This window comes from Protopterus annectens, chromosome 4.part1 (genome assembly GCF_019279795.1).
Source record: "Protopterus annectens isolate FY-2018-M chromosome 4.part1, PAN1.0, whole genome shotgun sequence".
Taxonomy (NCBI): Eukaryota; Metazoa; Chordata; order Ceratodontiformes; family Protopteridae; genus Protopterus; species Protopterus annectens.
Window position 1 is genome coordinate 569,158,583 of NC_056734.1, and position 23,872 is coordinate 569,182,454.

Here is a 23,872-nt window from a genome sequence, read left to right on the forward strand (position 1 = left end):
ACCACTGGCTGAAATCTAAAAGATGAAATAAAGCCCCTAGACAGAATGAGTGATAAGCTGCAAAAGTAGTGAAAAAGGTAACAAGATAAAAGAGCAGCATACATGAAGAAAAACTGAGTTAAATAGGTAACAGAGGTTGGAGAGAAATAAGTATTTATTTCAAAGAAAAATCAGTGAACCAAAGGACAGTTCATTAAACAACATAAACATGGAAAAAATATCTCTCAAATTAAAAATCATTTACCTGTTGAATTTAATGGAAAGCTGTGTCTTTACATCTGAAGGGTTCCAGACATTACTTTCTTTTAAAAACAATCAGAAATTCATCATGATATACTTAGTTCCACTTACGCACAGTTTGGCAGAAAGCCTGAAACAATAACTGCAAAAATGCAGTCTCATCAGTACAGTAACTAGTACAGCAAAGTAAAGACGTGAAATTTTCTAAATTGTATTCACCTTACTGGAGATGATAAGATACTTGTATTTAAAACGGTTCCCCTTCACAAGATCGAACGGATGGAAGCTCAAAATTCATAATCTCAAGACCAGAATCTCGAACTTCCATTCACTCAAAATTGTGAATGGGAGCCTTAGGTTTAAAAAAATAAAAAGTTAACTTACCTTATTGCAGGGGGCCAGGTCTCCTGTACCCTAGCAGTTTAAATGTGAATGTTCCGTGACCGCACTATAGCAGTGGAATGTAAAATCTTCCATTTTGTGCTTATGCATATAGTGCGGAATGGGAGATTTCCCTTTCTTTCACTATAGTGCAATCTTGGAGTAGGTATATTTAAGTAGGGGGGTGTGGGGGGCAAAGGAGGCGACGCCCCCCCCCCCTGCGAAAACATTTGAAAGGTGTTCATTTTTTTTGTCCCTTTCATATATTCAAGTTTCTCTAAATTCGAGATTCTGGTTTCGAGTTTATGACTTTCGAGTTTAGGGAAATTCGATCATATGAAGGGGAACCATTTAAAACATTTAATCTTATTAAGGAATAAGTGACTGATTTGGTTGTGATTAAGGACAAATTTCAACAAAGTCATAATGTTAAAAAGAACTTGCCACATATATGTAACTTATTTTTCAATAGAAATAAAGGGACATCTTGATGCTATGTGACTGAAGTGAGTAATAGAGCTGAAGACTTATATAGGATCATAGGAGGCTACTAGACTAATGGCCCTGGGGCTCTTACAAGCCTAGCCAAGAGTTTATCCCCCAAAAAAGAAACCTCAATGAGGGACACAGGTGCAATCCCTGCGACAAATTTGTGCTTGAAGAGGGTCAGTGAGGTACTCTGTTTGACATGTATTGGAAGTCTATTCCAGAGACGGGGCATCCTCTGGGAGACAAAACTGTCTCTTCAGCAGCTTTTGTTGATGTTGCATATTACATTGAGTCCTTTCGAGCGGGTAATGCATGAGGAGTTAGACTTACGGATATGGAGCATCTCTAGTAGGGCAGGGTCCGAGATTGCCTTGTAGGCGAGACACAGATCACCTCTGAGCAATCTATAGTATACCAACTAGAGTGATAGTGATTTGAGCCTGTCCACATAGGACAGGTGTTGGAGGCCATGGATTCTCTTTGTAAGGTATTTCTGTGGCCTTTCCAGTTGGTGCAGATGTCTGGAGAGGTACATACCAAACAGTGCATTATACTCAATTATTGGTCTAATGAGGGAGGAATATAGAGAGGTAATAACCTCCTTTATTCTGGATGCAATCCCATTACTTATGAGATGACCCAAGTAAAAGGCTTTTTTGACCACTGCCGTTACATGATGGTTGAATGTGAGATTGCTATCAACCTGAGTACCCAGGTCTCTCTCCACAGGTTGTGTGTTTAAGGTGTTGCCGTTGATGTGGTAATCAGTAGGGGCTGTGTTTCTGCTGAATGGTATGATGATACATTTTTTTGCATTAAGCTTGAGGCCATGACTTTGGCACCAGTCATTAGTTGCTGTGATACCCTCTTGCAGTATGTTAACATCATTTGGGGAGTAAGTGACAGCACCCAACTTACAGTCATCCACAAACTTGGTCAGCCACTGGCCTTTTGTCTTTGCCTGGACCTCTAAGAAATAGATGTCAAACAGTAGGCTTCCCAGGACAGATCCCTGGGGAACTCCATTAGTGACAGGTCTGCTATCGGAGGTGGAGGTGCCTATTTTGACCTTGAGGGTCCTGTCGGTGAGTCAGTTGGCTACCCACCTGATGAGACAGGGATTTAAGCCAAGCTGTGTTAGATTTTCGATGATGCCTAAGTGAGGGATTGTGTCAAAGGCCTTGGCCAAGTCAAGGTAAGCTGTACGTACTGACTTTCCCTCATCCAGGGTCATGGTGTCAGTCTCAAAGAAGTCAACCAGGTTCAACAGGCAAGATCTTCCCTTGACGAATCCAAACTGCATGGGGTCAAGTGTTTGGAGATTACCTATTTACTTGTTTATGAGAGCCATAATAATATGCTCCATGGCTTTACAGATCAGACTTCTCAAGCTAATGGATCAATTGTTTCCAGGGTCAGTAGTGTCACCACCTTTGTGCAAGTGGATGACAATGGCAATTCTCCACTCTGCTGGAATGAAGCCTGTACTTAGGCTTTTGTTAAATAGGGTGCTCAATGACAAAGCCAATTCTTGCTGGAGATGGTGCAGAACATTTTGTGAGCAGATGGGCTTGATTAAACAAATACACAGTGTTCAGTTACAGCTGAAATTCACTAGAGAGCAATACATAGAAAGTCAGGTCAATCACTTACACACTCAAGCAGTAAATGGTTTGCTGAATCACAGGGACCCTCTCTTGCATGTTCATAAAGCAGTAAAATCACATATTTGTGCAGGAAGTTATTCTATGTTCATGAATACAATAGTCTGCAGATTCCTGAGACAAATGTTTTTCACATGCATGCAGAACAGTTTATTAAACAAAACAAGAAACATTCAATGTACACTAACACCATTACACCTAACGAGAACCAAAACACAAGCTCTAACATTCCATTTAATACTTTTGCTATTGTGCTAATTTACTTACAAAATGCATAAAAGGAAGTATCATGTGGGGCAGAAAGAAATGTTATGTTATCCCAGACACAGTTATGGGATTTCAAGTATCCTTTTTTTATGACACTGGTCAACAATGTGTAGTCAGGAATTTTGCTCATTTTCACAGGAATGGGAATTTTGGCATGTAATAACCCGTACAAGATATGTGCAATAAGACAACAGACTAAGTCACAGAGACTGTTAAAACATAATGAAAAATGTTGTCATTGCCATCAACCTCCATTTTCCCATTTTTGCATGGGGCTGGGGTGTCATATCAACATTAGTCAAAGTGACCAAAATCAGGTGTAAACATTGGCTGTAGGTGATTTGGTCAATAAAAATGTATTGTTGGCAAAAAGTAAGACTACTGTTTAGCTTTTTTTGAATACAGAAACATGCTACTCCAGCCAACTGGACTGCAACCTTCTCAATTGGTGTTGACAGGTAGGAGAATGAAGACAAAGCTCCTTGTTTCATCACTGCTGCTACAACCAGAGCACATGCCAAATGTAAAATCATTTTGGCAAACATATAAAAATATACTGATACTCTGAGATCTTACACACTTCAAACTGCAGATGAGCAGCTGATAAGATGCAGAAGACATTTGTACAATACTGGGTTATATTCAACTCATAGATGTCCCTTACCAGTGAGATTACCTGAAACAGAGTCTTTATCTGGAACTGATACATGTCCCTGGCACAGAGACTATTCCTGAATTACTTGACTGTTGTGACTGTAACGTCGTTCCAGTCAGTGACTCACCTGCATACCCTCATTACTGATGTACCACATCAGAAGGATGAATTACCAGACATGTTGTCAGTTCTGGCTATGACTTCATCCACCAATAGCAACTGTAGATTGTCAAAATATGGAACACCCATTAAGGCACCTAGAAGGCGGAAACAAATATGCTACATGTTCTGATAGCAGAAGCTGATATTTTCATCTGCTGTACAGGGCTGTGTATATACAGTATACATTATCTGAATGTTATGGAATGTCACATAAGTGAATTGTATTTCATGTGACATCCATAAATATAGCATAGTATAACTATATATGCATTCTGTATGTTGTATGAATAGCTTAAGGGGAGGGATGTACTATACAGTATCAGTTTAAGATTTAGTACCCACAACTCTAACCTACATGTGGAGGTAACCATAAAATCCAAAAACTGCTGCAAAAACAAGTTAATGCCCCTCTTCAACAAAGAGTCCAATAAAATCAATAAAAATATATATTGAGAGTAAGGCAAAGGTGATTCCTAGTACATCCAAACAGCGACAAATCCACTTATATAAACCATCAAATTTTATTTGGAGAACAGTGGAGGTGTCAGATGGTTCTTTCTGCTTGGGCATTTGCTGCCACATTAGTAGAAAGAATAGAAACAGCCACCACTGGCTTCTGTGTATCTGTGTTTTGTCATCAAGTCTGTGATGTAGTGGAGAATGAACCTAAGTGTTACATGTCTGTCATTCAAGTTTAAAAGCACTTGTTTAGTTGCAGGCTTGTAAAAAGCCAGAATGAGCTTCTAGTATAAGTAAGGGAATCAAACAGTACTAAAGCCGCAAAAAAATGTATATATGTATTGGACAATCCAAACTTTAGTACAAGATATGAGAAGGCACATGAGTGTTAGATTTTTAGCTTGAAAGTGAAATGAGATGAGACTATAAAATATTCAGCATAATTCAGATTATGTCAAGAATAGAACATGCAAGCAGCACTATGTGTAAGTCTGAAATGTTGTTGTGCATACCTTAGCATTATCATCTATATCTTTAAAGTAAGTGATTATTATGTGTTCTTGAGTACAGTAGTAATTTCCAGAAGGGCATAAGTGCAGTAACAGCATTCATTTAAGAAGCCATAACTTAGTGATAATATCATGGCTTCATAAATGAATGCCAATGCTACACTTGCACAGCTATTTAGCAATTTAGTGTGCTAGTAACTATAGAAGGAACTTGTATAAGCTCTTTATTACAGTTCAATGTGAGTAGATTTTTTTTTTCTTTTTTGTTTTTTCTGAGGCACCATTCCAGGGACTGGTCAGAGTGCATATGACCTAGCTATAGCTCTGCATGTATCATACATTCATTCAGCTTATGGAGTACAATGCAGTATGCACGTGCCACCACCTCCATGACATTAGTAGCATGCTGCATGCTACATAGGATGATTAGTAGGAGGCATGTATGACAGCCATCTATCCTGGGGACTTCTGGACCCTCTGCAGTAGCCCTAGCTCCTTTCACAGCTAACATAGCAACATCATCCAACAGCAACAGTAAGGCCAAGAGATGGTGAGCAGCAGCTGCACACTACAGGAAGAAGCAGAGTACAAGGCAGTGCAGGTGAAATGGTGGCATTTACTCCAGTTGTTTGGACCCAATAAAAGCACGGCTCATAAGCATGATGAATGCAGTGTTTGTTGAAGGCTATGCAAGGCAGTGGATGTCAAGTCACTTTGTGTATCAGACAGCTCAGTATACACCACACATGAGGGAGTGCATCACATTCATTATCATTTGCATGAGTACCAAATGACACAATGACTCATGGCTGACATAAGAACTGAGGTGGTCTAATGCAGAGATGGGAATCATGTGGCAAGGGGCACTATATGCCACAGGCAATTCCATTTTGTATCAGGGAAGGGGTGGTGCTAGTGGCCTGTGAGTAGAAGTGGAAGCCACTCCATGATCATGATCCAGGGTTACTGTGCTTGCCTGATGTGGCAGAACTAGAAGCCTCCTCTGACAGGGATGCTGTGCTGATGCAGAAATGGGATGTTATGGACTCTGCTGATGAGATGTCCTGCCTCTGGAAGCTGGCAGACATCTCCACCCACAACATGTGGTACACTAAGATACCCCTGCATGTGCAGGAGTAAAATGTGTACCCTGTGATGGTCTCACAATGTGACTATCCTGTTAATGTGCCAATTCTTGACCATAGACAATACTGCTAGACATGGCAGTGATGGTGGATCTTGTTATCCCCGCCACATATGTTGATATGACAGTGACTTGTGCCATTATAGCCCTCGTGAGACCTAGCATGTTATCATCACTGGATTCCATTGCCTCAGAAAGACATTGGCAGTGTTGGGGGACATTCTCACAGAAGCCACACATAACACCAACCATCTCAGTGTAATTATGGTAGCAGCAGACTGTGTCTGGATGATGGCCCTGCACATCTGCTAACTGAACTGTAGTGTCATCTTCATATGAGAAGTCGGCTGTGACATGAATGTTCCAGGAACCCCTGCTAGGCTACTGTATGGCTGGTACACACAGACTGGCTGCAGTGCAGCCGCAAGGAGAGCAGTGCTGGTGTTCACAGTGACAGGGGAACCCCCGGATGGGGATGGTAGGTGCTCATGCTGTAGAGCCTGTACTTCTGTTGGGGGTGACCTGACCTGTATCTTGACCTGTATAGATACTGATATCAGCCTGTTGTGCTGACTCATACAGTACAGCTGTACCATAGCAGTGATCCAGCCTGGAAATATACAGTACAAGACAACACAGAACAAACTAAATGCAAATATCCATGTTACATTTGATGTCTTGTGTTATGCAAACAAAGTACAGAATATGCAGATATATAACAGATACATACAAGTGTGTGTGTGTGTGTGTGTGTGTGTGTGTGTGTGTGTGTGTGTGTGTGTGTATGTGTGTGTATGTGTATGTGTATGTGTATGGTGGGGTATGGAAGGAACAGCATCCCCTGTGTATGGTGGGGTGTGGAAGGAACAGCATCCCCTACAGATTTTTGACTGCAAATAGTGTTCACAGTTAGTTATTGTGATTTCACTTCTTTGTGAAGACAGTCCTAAAGGTTGATCACAAAGCAGTCAAAATCTTGTCATGGAATTCTTCCTCATCAGTTAGGCTTACGGTGATAAATGGTCCCTTATAGCTGGATCCCTATTGAAATTTCGGCACTCGAAATGCCAAGTGCTGACAAGATGAAAAAAACACTGAAAACACAGGAGAAGAGCAAATCTAGAAAATCGCTTTGCTCCTTAAATCTTCTCTTCGCAGGGGGGCAAGGTCCCCCCCCCAAACTTATATATACAAACTCAGAGATCCCCATACCTTGGGGAAAAGGGAATATTCTGAGAACTTGCATCTTGGACTTAGTTTATATAAGTATGACTCACTCTAGCAGGTCCTGACATTTCAAATGGTTTACCTTTCCAGTGATTGACCTCTGTGCAGTTATGTTGAGTGCCTTCCTGCAGGCCATTCTGCTTACGTTGGTGATATGCTTTAAACACTGTAATTTTTCCTGCCAATAACACTTAAGTTGCAGACCATTGTTCTCAAGATATGGTCCTATGGAGGGTAGTGAGCACCCCCTCTCCCCATCAAGCAGAATCCATCAGTTCTGAGTGCCTGCAGCAGGGTGTTATTGTCAGCTGGGACGAAGTTGTCTAACCTCTAATGTGTGCCCTCTCTTGAGGACATGATGACACCTAAGAAAACAAGATTCACAGTTGTGGCCTGGTGACTCTAGGAACAGTAGGCTCCTAATTGTAAACAATGGGTTGCCATATGTATACACATCAATACAGATTTGAACAGGGATAGAAGAATAGTAGAAGTCCTTTATATATTATGCTGTGGGTAGTGGTTGTGGTCAGGTACTCCAGTGATGTACCACACCAGTGGTAGGAACACATGTATTATATTGTATTTATGTATTTATTTTTCTGTTTGCTTACCAGGGTATTGCAGTGAACAATACTGACCAATTTCAGGCACAGACCGGTGAAATACAAAAACATTTCACAAACAAAAAATGCAGAAATGTAACATATTACTTTAGATTAGTTACATAGAAAAACTGTATATGTACATTCTAGTAATCAAGCAGAGTACAATGTACAATATATATGTTAGTTTCTAAAGTTGGTCAGCTTTCAATAATTCTTTGAGAGAAGAGATGCAGAAAAGAGAAAGGGATAGTGTGTTATGTGGTATGTCCTGCGTTGAAACAGGAGTATTTGGTGTGGATGAAGAAGTGCTTTTTGAGTTGCATTCTGACTTCAGAGTCAATGTGTTGGTTTCCTTAAGGTTATTGGGGAGAGCTTGCCAAGGAGTAGGTGCCTAAGAGCAGACTGCATGTGTAGTGCTGTGGAGTTTAATTACAGGTCATATGAGATTTGTTGTGGCTTCTGAGTTGCGCCTCAGATTGTACGAGGAGTTTTATTCATAAAGTTTAGCTGCAAGGGGAGTAACTTTCTGGAGCTGTAGTAGTTTGTAGAGTTGGTATCACATCAATAGATTAAATCTTTACTTTAAGGATAGACGTTTGGCTTTTTCTAGAGTGATAAAGTCATGCTCACAGAGAGATGTGTTTGTAATGAATCATCAGATGTTGTTGGAGAATGTCCAGAGTGTGCTGTATTTTTCTTGGAGGCATTGTAAAAAATAGGTAGCCCATAGTCTAGCTGAGAAGAGAAAACTCCTTTACCAATGGACGCTCTGGCTGGTTGAGATAGAAAAGGGGAGATCTTCTTGCCCAGAGCAGGTGGGAGTTAATTTTTGCTCATACTCTGTCCGTGTGAAAATGGAAGTTTAGAGATAATCCTGAGTATTTGAAGGTTGAGGTTGTTTCTATGGTATTGTTGTTTAAGTCAAGTATAGTTAAAGAGTATGGTGCCTGGAGAATTTTCTGAGGAGTTCCACAAAGCATAGTTCTGGCCTTGGAGAGGTTGAAAATTTGTTTTATTGTTTATGAGTTTATGATGGAGCTCATGTAAATCTGACTGAAGCTGGGATTGAATGTTGGTGTGAGAGTGACATGATCAGTAAATGACCATGTCATCTGTGCACAGGATGAGAGGGAGATGGAGGAGGTCACAAGGAAGTTTGTTAATGAATATAGCAAAGATGAGAGGGGGCAAAAATGGATCTTTGTTGTACATGATAATAGGAGCGGATTTGGATCAGGGGGATCCTATTTTAACTCTAAAGAGGCTGTCAGCAAGAAAGTTTTTAAACTAGTGAGTGCTGCCTGGATCGATACAAATTTCATTTAAAAAATAACAGATGAATGATAGGCACACCATAATAATCGAAGCAAACCTTTAAAAAGCTTTAAAACAAAGTTTTATTGCAGCACAAGTAAGCGCTTTCGCGTCTCCAAGGACGCTTCTTCAGACTTTATAACAATTAACAAGCAAGAAATCCTTAAATACTATTTCCTTTCAGTGTAGACCAATAAAAAGGCTGTTGCATAACACCAAAAACAAAGAAAATCAGTGTTTAACGATGAACAAAGTCCACTAAATTAAGAAATATTTGTTTATTCACTCAATCTAAAACGACAAACGCAAAACACAATTCCACCATGAACGCCTTAATAAAACAAGCACCAGTGTTTTTGTCATACAATTGACTTCATCAGATGACCAGCATAATTAATTCCTTCATTTTATATCCAAAATCAAATAAATAAACCAATAAAACTTCATCCATTCATTTGAATAGACCAATGCCATTAGCTGCCAAAAACTAATGAAAATATTTAAAATATTCACATTATGAATTAAAGAAGATCAGATAAATATTATAATATAACTTATTTGATTTCTCTAAAATTCTTTATAACATTATTAAATATTTATTGTGGATCCTTCTATGTAGGAAAAACAGAAAGGAAACTGAAAAGAAGGATCTACGAACCTATATATGAAATTTCAGTGGGTAAAGAAGGTAATGCATTATTTAAACATTCAAAAGTATGCCCCAAATATAAATTTAAATTTATGGTTTTAGAACAAGTAAAAAGTGATATCAGGGGGGATTATGGGAGGAAAAAATAGAGTTCAGAGAACTATGGTGGCAAGTTACTCTGGAAGCTGATAAACCACCTGGTTTAAATGACTGCATTTCTATTTTACCTTTATTAAAATTAAGGTCTGCATTCCAAGATGGTGGTCGCCTGGTGAACTGCATCTACACTGAGCTCCCTACCTCATTTAGTCATACCTTAGTTTTTTATACTTCTCAAAGCTTCGGGACGTTCTATGGAGTAAAGGAATTGACTCCAGTATCATAAAATCGAACCATCCAGTACTTACAGCTATAAAAAGAGTCTAAATCAACTGTATACTCTATATCAGCTTTCTAAGTCTTGTACTTACTGTGATCTAGAAGGCCTCAATCTGCTGCAGCACTCTGAAGACCACATGGCTAGACAGCAAAAACCTTCAAATGATCCTATTACAATGGAGACACAGACAACAAAAGCTAAGTCTTCGATAATCTTCTCACCAGAAAAAGAGAATCTCTCAAAAAGGCAAAAAACCAACAAACAACATCTGGAACTTAACAAAAACACTACTAGCATTACTGAGGATACTGGCTTCCACATGGATGAACTAAAACAGGCCTTACAACCCATACATGCAGCCATTCAGAATTTTTCGGAACAACTCTCAACCATTGGAAAATCTGTCACTCAGATTGCTGAAAGAGTGGGCACTCTTGAACAAAAAACACAGACAAATGAGTCTCAAATTCAAACTCTTACTGAAGATCTTTGTGCTAAATCAACAGTTATAACAGAACTTCAAATGAAAATAACAGATCTGGAGGCAAGAAGTCGGAGAAACAATATCCTGATTAGAGGTATCCCTGAGAGCTATGATAATCAAAGTTTAATCACTACTGCAAAGCAAATCTTTGAGTCTCTACTACAAATTGATGGTGAGATACCTGAAATCACCATTGAAAGAGCTCACAGAGCACTCCGGAGAAGGCAAGACACTACAGACCCCCGTCAAGTGTATGTTAAACTACTCAATTATCAAGTAACACAAAAAATACTAAATGCAGCTAAAAAACATAAATCCTTAATCTGGAACAAGCACAAAATCTCTTTTTCGCAAGATTTACCTGCAAGTATTAAGGAAAACAGACAAAAACTGGCTCCGTTTTGCGCAGATTTAATTAAAAGAAACATACGCTTTCAAATGCGATATCCCAACAACCTGATATTTTATAGCAATGAAGTGAGATACTCGGTTAATACTCAAAATGATGCAAAAACAGCCTTTATTAAGGCTTTTAACAAAGTTCCCACTTCCTGATTCTATATTATCGCTAGCGACTCTTATTTCTAGCTAGTTAACAGAACAGTACAGTGCTTTTTATGGATCTGCTGGAAATCTCGATAAATCTACGGATACCAATTTGAGCAAACAAATATCCATTTATGTACCTGTATAAACTTCTTAATGTTCTTTCTTAATTGTCAGCGTCAAACACGTGTAGCTAGGCACAGATCCTCTCACAAGATGTTTCCAAGTGGGTCTCCTTTGGCTGTAACACCTTGATACTGCTGCAACTTACACGGGACACTATGAACATCCCACGGACTGCGTCGCCTCAGGAAACACACAACTCCTTAGTCCAACATGACTGAATGTCTCCCTGCAATCTTAAAAACGCGCTGATAATCCTTCAAGCAACTGAGAGGTGAAGAATCCGGTGGAATCAGGTAAACAGAAAGCAAGGTGTACTGTCAGGCGCTGAGGGCAGCTACTGACCTCCGCTTTGAAACGCTTTTGCATCCTTGCGCCTTATACAAATACTGTCTACTCCTAGAAGTCTTGCAAAGACCTGTTAAGCCCCAACAGTCATGCTTCAGAATGTACACCTGCGTGGTCAAACAGGCTCCCGATGTTGTCGCTAAGCCGCCTATTGCTTCTCATGTGGCGTACGGAGTTACTGCTAAGTTTTTAACTCTGCAGCGCACGCAATGACTAGAACAAACCACCAATTATTCTCCTTGCTAAACATGTACGATATACGTGCAATACATACGAAGGCTGTAACTCCCTAGACATTGAACATGCCTTATGTCTACTTTTTAAAAAACGTTATAGTAATGCTGGGCACGCAGTAGAATTGGTGTAATACAGTATTAAGTATACGCTGTTTTGTTCTTAAACTTTTTATCCGGAAAGATGCATTCCCTGATTGAGCAATACTGGTATACCATGCACAGCCATCATTGTTCAAGCCTCTTTCCTATAGCCCTCTAGTAATACTAGACACATCCTAAGTCAATTCTTGATTACTACAATTGTCTTATTTTTTACTGTGGCTGAGGGACTGTTAACAGCTTTGTTCTTAAGGGAACCACTATAATATAACATGTTGCATACAGTACAGGCCAAGATTGTAAGCTGACCTCAGATTGGTGTCTGTGATAAGGTGTTGAACCCAAGGAGTGTAAATTAAGTTTTTAAGAGTGTAAGGCTCTGGGGTTGAGTCAAGTGACTCTACCTAATCTAATCAGCTAGATCCACATGTCACGTACTCTGACAGCAAAATAGAGGACCGTTTACTGAGCTATTTAATATACTTAGTTGAATTAATGGATCCTCCTTCTTCTCTCTCTCCATATATGTGGGGGATGTTATAATGTTAACATAACTAGCTGGTGGAGTAAGGGCACTATGCATAAACATTTGTTCCAGACAAAGTCTTTCTACATTACTTAATTGTGTTAAGCTCTACTACTGTTAAGCCAAAAAGTGTTTGAAGCAAGCTGTGAGTCACTAACTCACCTATATCACCATCAAAAATTTTTTGTTTAAATATATATAGTTCTTTAGGTACTTAAAATATTTGTTAAACGGTGGACTCCCGAGAGTGTACACCCTTGTGATGGCATGTTGTCATATTTTCCCTCTACACTACTCTACCCTATCACAGACCATGCCGCAAGATATCTAAACTGCATGTTACATAATATACAGTCTTAGAAGTTCAGTGGGTGGTGTAGTAAGTAATCTAGGTAGGTTATGTTTTGGAAAAGTTATATTTTGTACATATGTATAGTAAAGTTTAGGTTAGTGTTTGTGTGTTTATATACTTCTTCATACAAGGAGTATGGGTGGTTAGGCACTGGGGTTAGTCTGAAGAAGCTGTGGGCTACCTTTTATCGTAATGATAACCTCTTCATAAAGACAGTGTTAAAGATATATCAAGCCCTCTTCCCTCCTTTATACCCAAAAATAACTCTCTCTAAACAAACCTTATTATATGTAGGTATAACAATAACCTCCCTTTCGTATCACTTTTCAATAACACCAATTAAATTAAGGAATTCAGTAGCTGGCAAGTAGACTGCTGGAACGTTAAAGGCCTACAGAATGCTGAGAAAAAAAACCTAATATTACATCTTTTCTTCAAATCTCAGGCTAGTATATGTTTCTTACAGGAGACGCATCTACCCAAAGAATGCTGGGAAAAAACTTCTAACAAAAAATGGATCAGGACTATAATAGCGGGGGGTGATAGTTCAAATTCTAAGGGAGTAGCAATCTTAATCAAGAGACAATTCCAGGGTACTATCATAGAAGGCAAGTCTGATAAATATGGTAGGTGGTGCTATTTTACATCCATAGTGCCGGATTCTACCAAACCCGTTTTATTTTTGAACGTATATGGTCCATGCACTCAACAACACTTTTTCATCATGGAAATTTATAATATCCTTAGCTCATTCCCAAATCACCTTTTTATTATAGGAGGGGATTGGAATGCAGACATAAATCCCAGTTTAGACCGTACCAGCAATTCCCCCTCATATAATTATCAAGCTTCTACTGCTCTGGAAGAACTAATGGCGGACTTTAATCTCATGGATACTATTGTCTTTGGTGCGGACTTATCTAAAAGCAGTATGTACACTTTCTACTCTCAGTGCCACAAATCATGGTCACGTTTAGACTTCTTCTTAATCTCTAAATTCTTCTCTAAATTCAAGATCACACTAAGGTGTGAACCTAGGCTATTATCTGACCATGCAAAAATCTCCCTTATGATTATCTTCACATCCGATACCTCCCCCCGTGTGAACTGGTCCTTTAACAACAACCTACTAAAACACAAAGAGGTTGTAGAGAGAATTAATAGGACATTGTCTGAACTATACGCAGGGTTTGGTAGTTCTGAAATAGCGCTTGACATACAATGGGCGGCTTGCAAGGCTGAATTAAGAGGGTATCTGATTAGCAAAACCACATTCTTTAATAAGCTTAATAAAAGGAAAGAATCTGATCTTGCTTTAAGGCTAGCTTCCTTGGAAAGAGAATTTAAAACACATCCTGACTCCAAACTAGAGAAATCGATCAATGCTACACATAAGGAACTATGTGAGCTACATTTATATAACTATTCGATACAGGAACAAAAACAAATTGCAACCTACTCTGAATGGGCACAAATCCCATCTAGAACCTTGTCTAGAATACTCAAAAACAATAGCGGCGCTCCGACAATCTCCATCTTGCAACATAAAGGGGAAATATACAAAACAGATTGCGAGATTATTAAACTTTTCTATGACATATACACGGACATATATAGCAATAACAAACACAACACCTCTAATCTGCAGATGGATACATTTCTTAATTCCATCAGCTTCCCATCTCTCAGTCAGGAGCAAATATCCATCCTATCAGCTCCATTTAATACTCGAGAGATTCAAAACGCCATTAATAAACTCAAAATAGGCAAATCCCCGGGCCCGGACGGCTTCACTACTAATTTTTTCAAGACTTTTAATTCAAAAATTGCCCCTATTCTCCTAGAAGTCTTTAACTTCATTGTAAAACATGGAATTACTGACATACACTGGAATAATTCAAAAACAATCTTACTACTTAAAAACAATAAAGAAAAAACAGACCCACATAATTACAGACCTATCTCGCTTATAAATGTTGATATCAAAATCTTCTCTGCCATCTTAGCTAACAGACTTAAACAGGTATTACCACACCTACTATCACCTGATCAAGCTGGGTTTATGTCCAATAGACATACATGGGACAATACACTAACACTAGACTCTCTTATCCAGTTTACCAAAAAAGAGAAAAACCCGTTATATGCCTTAACTCTAGACGCATCAAAAGCATTTGACAGGGTAAACTGGGACTTCCTCTTCTCCACGCTATCACATTTTAATATACCCACAACCTTCCTAGATATGATCAGAACTCTCTATTCAAACTCATGCACATATCTATATATAAATAAAAAAAGATCTAATCCTATCCAGATTACTAATGGCACAAGGCAAGGTTGTCCACTTTCTCCCTTTCTCTTCAATCTATTTATTGAACCTTTCTTCCTATTTCTTACTCAAAATACACATCATACTATTCCTAAAATTCTCAACACACAAGTAGCATTATCGGCCTTTGCTGATGACTTAAACCTATACTTCCAATACCCCAACACAGATCTGCCAAAAATATTAAAAGCAATTACTTCTTTCTCTAAGGCCTCTGGGTACCAAGTCAATGATAAAAAATCACATATTCTCCCAATAAATCCTGAGGCGCATAAACCTTTCTTCTTCCCTGAATCCTCCTTCCACATCTCATACAGTCTCACGTACCTTGGCGTCAACTTTGAACACAATCAAGCCTCTATGCTTCAAAATAATTTGTTAAAATCATGGTCTATCATCTGTCAAGACCTACAAAGGTGGAAGCTATTGAACCTATCATTTCTTTCAAAAGTAGCTATTGTGAAAATGAATATTCTTCCCAGACTCCTCTATCAATTTAGTGCGACAAATATAATTATATCAAACAACCTCTTTTCACAGTTTGAAAAAACAATGATCAAATTTCTCTGGTTCCCTAAGAATGTTAGGATTTCTTCTTCCAAGTTAAGTCTCCCCAAGGAGAAAGGTGGGGTGGGCCTTCCAAACTTTCAGCTTTATTATCTGATTATTAGCTCTAATAGACTGTGGTCCATTGTAAACATGAACAACAAAACCCAAACCCATAACCCAGCGTGGTTAAAGATATGGCACAGACATATTCTATCTAACAAAATTAATCCTAAGGCCATTCCCTTCTTATCACCCACTTCTTTGAATAGCTCAAAACTATCCTCTTTACTGAAATATCAAATAAAACTTTTTCAAAAGCTGATTAAGGACATTAATCTTCAACCTATTCTACCCTTTTTTCAACCAATACACCTCAACCCAAATCTTAAAATCAACAACAAGATGATACATCTTGCTGATTTCCCCCTCATCAAAGACCTTAAAGTATGGGATATTCTTAAACATAAATCTCTGTCTCTTGCCAAACTACGATTAACCCTCAAGGTTAATAACAAATATTCAGTAATACTACGTCAACTCAGGGAACTTATTTCTTCACAAATCAATAATACAGTCCCTGATATACAGCTAATGGATAAACTAAACCTAATTATTAATACATTGGCTAGTAATAATAAAACAGTTTCTTCGTCATACAAATTATTACACCCATTACTCTACAAAGGAAACTGCCTATTTTCCAAATACTGGGACAATCAAAACACCCCTATTACAGAGGATCAAAAAATACTAGCCATAAAAACTAGCATTGAATTATCCCCCTTCAAGAAATTCTTATACACTCAACTGATGTTGAACAACAATGCATACCTTACCCCTACAAGAATTAACAAATTTAACTCTAATAGCTCTCCGTTATGTACATGCTGTTCAGGTGCGAGAGCTGACCTTCTACATATTATGTGGCACTGCAATAACTCCCACAAACTTTGGTGTTCTCTCAAAGTGCGTCTCAAAAAAATGGGTTACTATAGCTCCACTCTTTCATGGGAAATGGCTATTCTAAATATTCCCCCTCATGGCCTGCCTAAATTTCATATCCATATCCTAATAACGCTTTGTTTCCTCATAAAACTCTACATCACCTATAACTGGTTGGATCGCACCAAATTATGTTGGCAGGGATTTAAAACTATGGCCATCAAATATATCTCGGCCCAGAAGTTCATCATAAATGGACCTAAGAAGAGAGCCTACTTCAGTAAACTTTGGAAAAGCCTGTTTGAAGTAATCCTATGTGACTAAGCTATGGTTAACCTACAAACTTCCCTTTGTCCTTTTTCTTCTTTCTCTCCCTACATACTTTATCCCTTGTTCTGAGGGGTTTTTCTCTCCTACTACAAGCCATAAGTAGGGCTGCTATTATCCAATCGTACAAATAGTGGCACTGTTGCTTCCTCCCCTGTTCAGTACTGGTAGCTTTGTAAATATTGTTCAGTTTGGGTTTTGGCTGTTAGTTTGTGTACTATGCATACTGCAAGATATTGTACTTTTTCTAAGTTCATTATAAACATGCCTTTTTGTCCCCCTTTTGTACTAATATTGTTGCAAACCATTATGTGTGTATTATTGGTGTAATTCTCATTGCTTGTACCATCATAAGTATGCATGGTTTTATTACAAAAAATAAAAATTATTTAAAAAAAAAAAAAAAAAAAAAAAAAAAAAAAATTAAGGTCTGCAAAACTTTGAATGTGATAAAATGAATGACCACTAGAGGGCATTAGTAACATACCTTAACATTAACAGCAGGACTGAACTTTTTCATGTTTTCAAAAACATTTTTAATATAATGAATATTAATACAATAAAAGTTTTTAAATATTTAATAATATTATAAAGAATTTTAGAGAAATCAAATAAGTTATATTATAATATTTATCTGATCTTCTTTAATACATAATGTGAATATTTTAAATATTTTAATTAGTTTTTGGCAGCTAATGGCATTGGTCTATTCAAATGAATGGATGAAGTTTTATTGGTTTATTTATTTGATTTTGGATATAAAATGAAGGAATTAATTATGCTGGTCATCTGATGAAGTCAATTGTATGACGAAAACGCTGGTGCTTGTTTTATTAAGGCAAGGCGTTCATGGTGGAATTGTGTTTGCGTTTGTCATTTTAGATTGAGTGAATAATAAACAAATATTTCTTAATTTAGTGGACTTTGTTCATCATTAAACACTGCTTTTCTTTGTTTTTGGAGTATATTTGGGCAGTTAATCCACTTATTGGACTTTTCTGTTGCATAACACATGACATTCTCATCAATAAAAATCATTAAAAAGTTAAAATTTTTACTTCTTACTAAATATAAAATGTTTTTAGCATCAATATATGTAACTCTCAGCAACTCAAATTGTCAAAAATATACACACATATATATATAATATACTATTAAAATATATACATATATATGTGTAAAATGTGTGCATAGATAAAAATCGTAAAGAGATGTTAACAAACTATATTAATTATACTTATAATGACACTTATAACTGAAAGATACAGCATAACTTGCAATTATGTATAAATTCTTTATTCTTATTTACGTTTATATGATTATATCATTTTAATGTTTTAATACCTATGCATCATGTATAACATTCAGTGTCTCAGGTGACGATCCTTCAGAAATGGCTTCAATGAGACCCTGTCATTGAGACCATGTCCTCTGTCTGCTTGTAATTTTATTATCCATCTTCCCTCGTCTTTCTCTGTGTAATTACCTATGTTTCCCAGCCTTTCAGTAGTATATGTGTTCTAAAACCAAGAATTTAAAATTATGTGTTGTACCTTTCTGAAGAACATGTTTAGCTAAAGCATTCACTTCATTCTCTCTGTTAATGGCATAGACATGTTCCCTTATTCTTTCTCTCAATGTTCTATTGGTCTTTCCAACATAAAATCCACTGCATTTTTGACAGACTGCTAAATAAATCACATTTCTAGATTTGCAATCTGCATAATGATCAAACTTATAATGAACATGTGTATCTGGATGTTCAAAAATCTTAATACTCAAAATGTAGTTACACTGATTGCAATTGTGACAAGGGAAAGTTTCCTTCCTGTCATAAATAGGCATTTTCCCTTCACGGTGTTCATAACAGAGCATTCTTTTCAATGATCTAGTATTTCTATAACTAAAACTCGGTTACTTTCCTACTAAGGTTTTTATTCCTTCATCCAACATCAAAATTCCCCAATTCTTCCTAATCACATCTGTTATGGCATTGTTATTATTAGTATATGGAATGATCATTCTCTTAATGTTAGTGTCTTTATATTTTCTTATTTTATTCAAGGAGCTATTTCTATTGATGTATGGGCGCCCATCCTCTTCTCGATTAATTTCTTGTAGGAACTTAAGGTCTTTTTTATGATAGCCTCTTTTTACAAAATCTTTCTGTATACTATTAATGGCTTCATTATAGTTTGTGTCATCACTAGTCAATCTGGAATATCTCAATGCCTGATTTTTTACTACATTCCTGTGTATATGGGGTGGGTGCATGCTATCCCGATGTAAAAGTGCATTTCTCTTGCAAGATTTCTTGTAGACTTCTGTATGTATGATCCCTTTCTCTTTGTTTAATAATACATCTAAAAACTCTATTCTATTCTGTGAAACTTCACTTGTTAATGTAAGAAAGGTAGTGGTACCATTTATATAAGTAATGAAGTCTGTCAAAGTATCCAGTTCACCTCCCCATACAACAAAGAGATCATCTAAAATTCTCTTGTAATATTTTATATATTGTGAAAAGAATGTATGTTCAAGAATATAGGTGTACTCCCAATATGCCAGAACTAAATTAGCATATGAATTGGCACATGGTGTACCCATCGCCACTCCTGTAGTTTGTAGAAAATATTTGCCCCCAAATGTAAAGACATTATTATTAAGGATCAATTCCATCAGCATAGTAATTCTAATCACCTGGTTATTCTTCATTCCTTTCTGAATTAAATATAACCTCAGAAACTCTATACCAGTGTCATTGGGTATACTGGTAAAGAGCGACTTGACATCTAGAGTTACCATATAATCTGTTTCTTTCAGCTCACCATTCATACTAAGTGGTGCTAAAGTTTCTAAACATTGCTGCGTGTCTCTTAAGATCGAAAGGGTTGAATCAACTACTGGCCTTAGTTGCTTCTCTAAGTAAATGGATGCGCTTTCTGTTAGCCATCCTTCTCCAGAGACTATTGGTCTCAATGGTGGATTGTCAAGCTTTTTGTGTATTTTAGGTAAACCTCTAAAAGTTGGCACAAGGGGTTTCTCTATCAAAAAATATTTGTATAAGTTATTATCAAAAATATCACACATTAACATGTCATAGAGATCTGCATGTACATTCTTAATTATCTCATTCAGTTCCATTGTAGTTAAGTTCCTATAAGTCGTTTGATCTGATAACATCTCATTTATTTCAGTTATATAATGTTCAGTGTCTAGTAACACAATTGCCCCTCCTTTATCAGCTGGCCGAATTACTATCTTATTATTGTGCTGTAAATCATTCAAAGCTTTTATCTCTTCTTTATTTAAATTAAAAAATTCAGTTTTTAGCCTATTGTGTTTCTCATGAGAGAGTGTGAATAAATCATTTATACATGCTTCTCAAAGCTCTCTAAATATGGATGTATAGTCGGTATAAATGTTGAAGACTTAGTAAAAGTAAAAGCTTCATTAATACCACCTATTAATTCTTTATCATACTGCATACTCAATGACACTTTTCTTGTAAAACTTTTGATGTCTATTATTAAATCACTTATTTCAACAGTTTGCGAGGGAATGAAAGAAAGTCCCTTATTTAAAATTGATACCTCAGCTGGAGTCAGTATATGCTGAGATAGATTCACTATTAAATCTTCTGTATCGGTCTCAGCATCTTCCTCTGGAACTCGAACTGTTCCTCTGATGTCTTCCTTTTCCTTCCTTTGTAATGTGGGCTCCATTCCTGCAGACCGATCGCTCGAAATGCTAGCGGAAAATGGAGTCCTGAATCCATTTCTTTCTCTTCTTGTGGAGTGTTTTCTATGTTCATTTGTGTTTTATGGCATACAACTGGTTCGACAATTCCATTTGATCCCAAATCCGTGCTTGTTAATCTCGGTGTCTCCTCGTTGGTTTGAGTATTCACTCGCCTCGGCGGAAGTGACGGCAATTCATCGGAAGTAGTAGGTGGATTATATCTGGTATGCTCTGATGCTGTCTGTGTATTACTGTGTAGTGCATCCACTTCTCTTGGTCGGGTGGATTCCCTCGGCCAAGAGAAAACATTCCCCCGTGAGAAATCTAAACAGTCTCTTTCCAGTTTTTTCTTTTTTGCCTGTAAAAATAGGCAATTACACAGAGAAAGAGGAGGGAAGATGGATAATAAAATTACAAGCAGACAGAGGACATGGTCTCAATGACAGGGTCTCATTGAAGCCCTTTCTGTAGGATCGTCCCCTGAGACACTGAATGTTATACATGATGCATAGGTATTAAAACATTAAAATGATATAATCATATAAACATAAATAAGAATAAAGAATTTATACATAATTGCAAGTTATTCTGGATCTTTCAGTTATAAGTGTCATTATAAGTATAATTAATATAGTTTGTTAACATCTCTTTACAATTTTTATCTATGCGCACATTTTACACACATATATATATGTATATATTTTAATAGTATATTATATATATATGTGTATATTTTTGACAATTTGAGTTGCTGAGAGTTACATATATTGATGCTAAAAACATTTTAGATTTAGTAAGAAGTAAAAATTTTAACTTTTTAATGATTTTTATTGATGAGAATGTCATGTGTTATGCAACAGCCTTTTTATTGGTCTACACTGAAAAGAAATAGTATTTAAGGATTTCTTGCTTGTTAACTGTTATAAAGTCTGAAGAAGCGTCCTTGGAGATGCAAAAGCGCTTACTTTTGTGTCAATAAAACTTTGTTTTAACGCTTTTTAAAGGTTTGCTTTGATTGTCGTGGTGTGCCTATCATTCTTCTGTTATTTTTTACCAAGTTTTTGTTTGGAGGTGCTTACCCCTGCAGTGTATTCTTCTTTTACAAATTTCATTTAGTTTATTATGGAAAATATAGTAGTTAATTAGGTCAAATGCTTTTATCAGGTATACAAATAAGGTCCTGTAAGGAGGCCTCTATCAGTGTTTTGCAGGATGTCATTGGTTAGGGACCAAAGTGCTTTCATAGTGTTTCATTCAGTCCAGAATCCATGCTGCTTGGAGGATATCAGCTGGTAGTGTTTTACACAGTGAGAGAAATGGGTGTAGGCTATATTTTCTACAAATTTTCCCAGAGATGGGAGTATGGATACTGGAATGAAGCCAGAGGAATCTTTTGGGTTGGGTTGCTTTGGGAGGGGTTTAATTAGAGCAGTTTTCCAAATCTGTAGAAAGATGTTTTGTGTGACACATAGGTCATATATGTGGGACAGATGAAGACATAGGTGATCTCTTCACTGATATATGAATCTAGGGTTTATGTTGCCAGATCTAGGAGGGCTCTTTGCGGGAATATTTTCTAGTAGCAAATTGAAGTGGAATGGGGTGAATGGTGGTGGGGTGGGTAATTCATGGTCTGTAGGATATGTGTACTTTATTGTAGAGAAATTGCTAAATTCTTTAAGGAATTATTCTTGGGAAAGTTTTGTTGTGCCACATTGAATATTGTTTGTAGAGAAGGTGACATGAGGAAGTTTTCTTATTGTAAGAAGGTTAACTTCTTTCCGAAAGTAATTGGGGTGGGGAATGTAAGAAAGTAATTTGTTTTTTTGTTCAAGGATTACTTTTGTACTTTCATGTGACTAGGGTGCATAAGGCTATAAAGGAGGTTTGATTCTTGTTTGTGGGAGGTTGTTTCCATTTTTGTCATGCTTCATCCTCTGGAGTGGGAAGATGTTTCAAATCAGTGGGTAGCTGTTCAGTTTTGGTAGGTTTATAAAGCCTCTGGATAAGTGAGATGAATGCGTCTTCCAGCTGAAGGAAAAAGTTGATTAGACTTACAGCTTCTGTATTACAATTATCTAAGGAGAAAATATGGTTCCAGTTGTGGGCTGTGAGAAAGTTTTTGAGTTTGTCGATATTAGTATTAGACTGGTTTCTAAATGTTGGTGGTAGTTTTATACAGTAGTTGATAATTGCAAAAAAGATTGGGCAGTGGTTGCTATGGTGGGGAATATTTATGTTTAAGATGGTGTTTCATATGTTTGTAATAATGAGGTCAGGTATGGGATGTTTGGAGGAGTGCAGGTTCTGTCTTGCTGGTTATTTTCTAAGTTAAAGGAGACATAGGTCTTCTAGGAAAGTACCCATGTCAGATGAAAAAGAACCAATATTATTATGCTGAAGTCACCTAGAATGCATATGTTATTATATTTGGGACAGCTATTCACAATGTTAATGATAAGTGTTTTTTTGTTTGTTTAGGGAAGAAGGAAGTGACTGACAGGTTGTAGCGATCAAAAGTGGTTTGCTTTTGTGAGCTGGAAATTTTAGGAAAATCCAATTAGGACTGAAGTCTGAGCAAGCGTTTCCTTAGTCAATGACTTTTAGGTTTAGATTATTTTAGTACATAATTCAAGAGCCTCTACTAGATCTTTTACCTGGCCTGCTATACTTGTAGGTGTCTAGAAAGTGTTGGAGGGGAGTCTTGTTTGACCATGGATTCTGTAACTGCTAGAATGCCTGGGTTGTGCCAGGAGATAAAAGCAGTTATGCGGTCTAGTTTGTTCATGTATACTGTTAGGATGGCTGACACACAGGGACATATAGGAATTTACAGGTGAAGGAAGGGCTTCATAGACAGCATAGGAAGGGGAAATGGGGGTCGCAGGTGGCAGTGGGCTACTGGGCTATGTTTTGTGGGTTACAGATGGTGAAGCCTACTACAGGTGCCCCACAGCATATGAATACTACCAGTCTGTGTAGGACATATAGGATAGTGTAGGGATGGGCAAGCTTGATAGCGAGCTTCCTTCCCACACCTGCAGTGTAGATATACAGCAACATTTATTATGCATGCTCTATATTTAGGTACAAGTTATAGATAACAATAGTACAAATTGG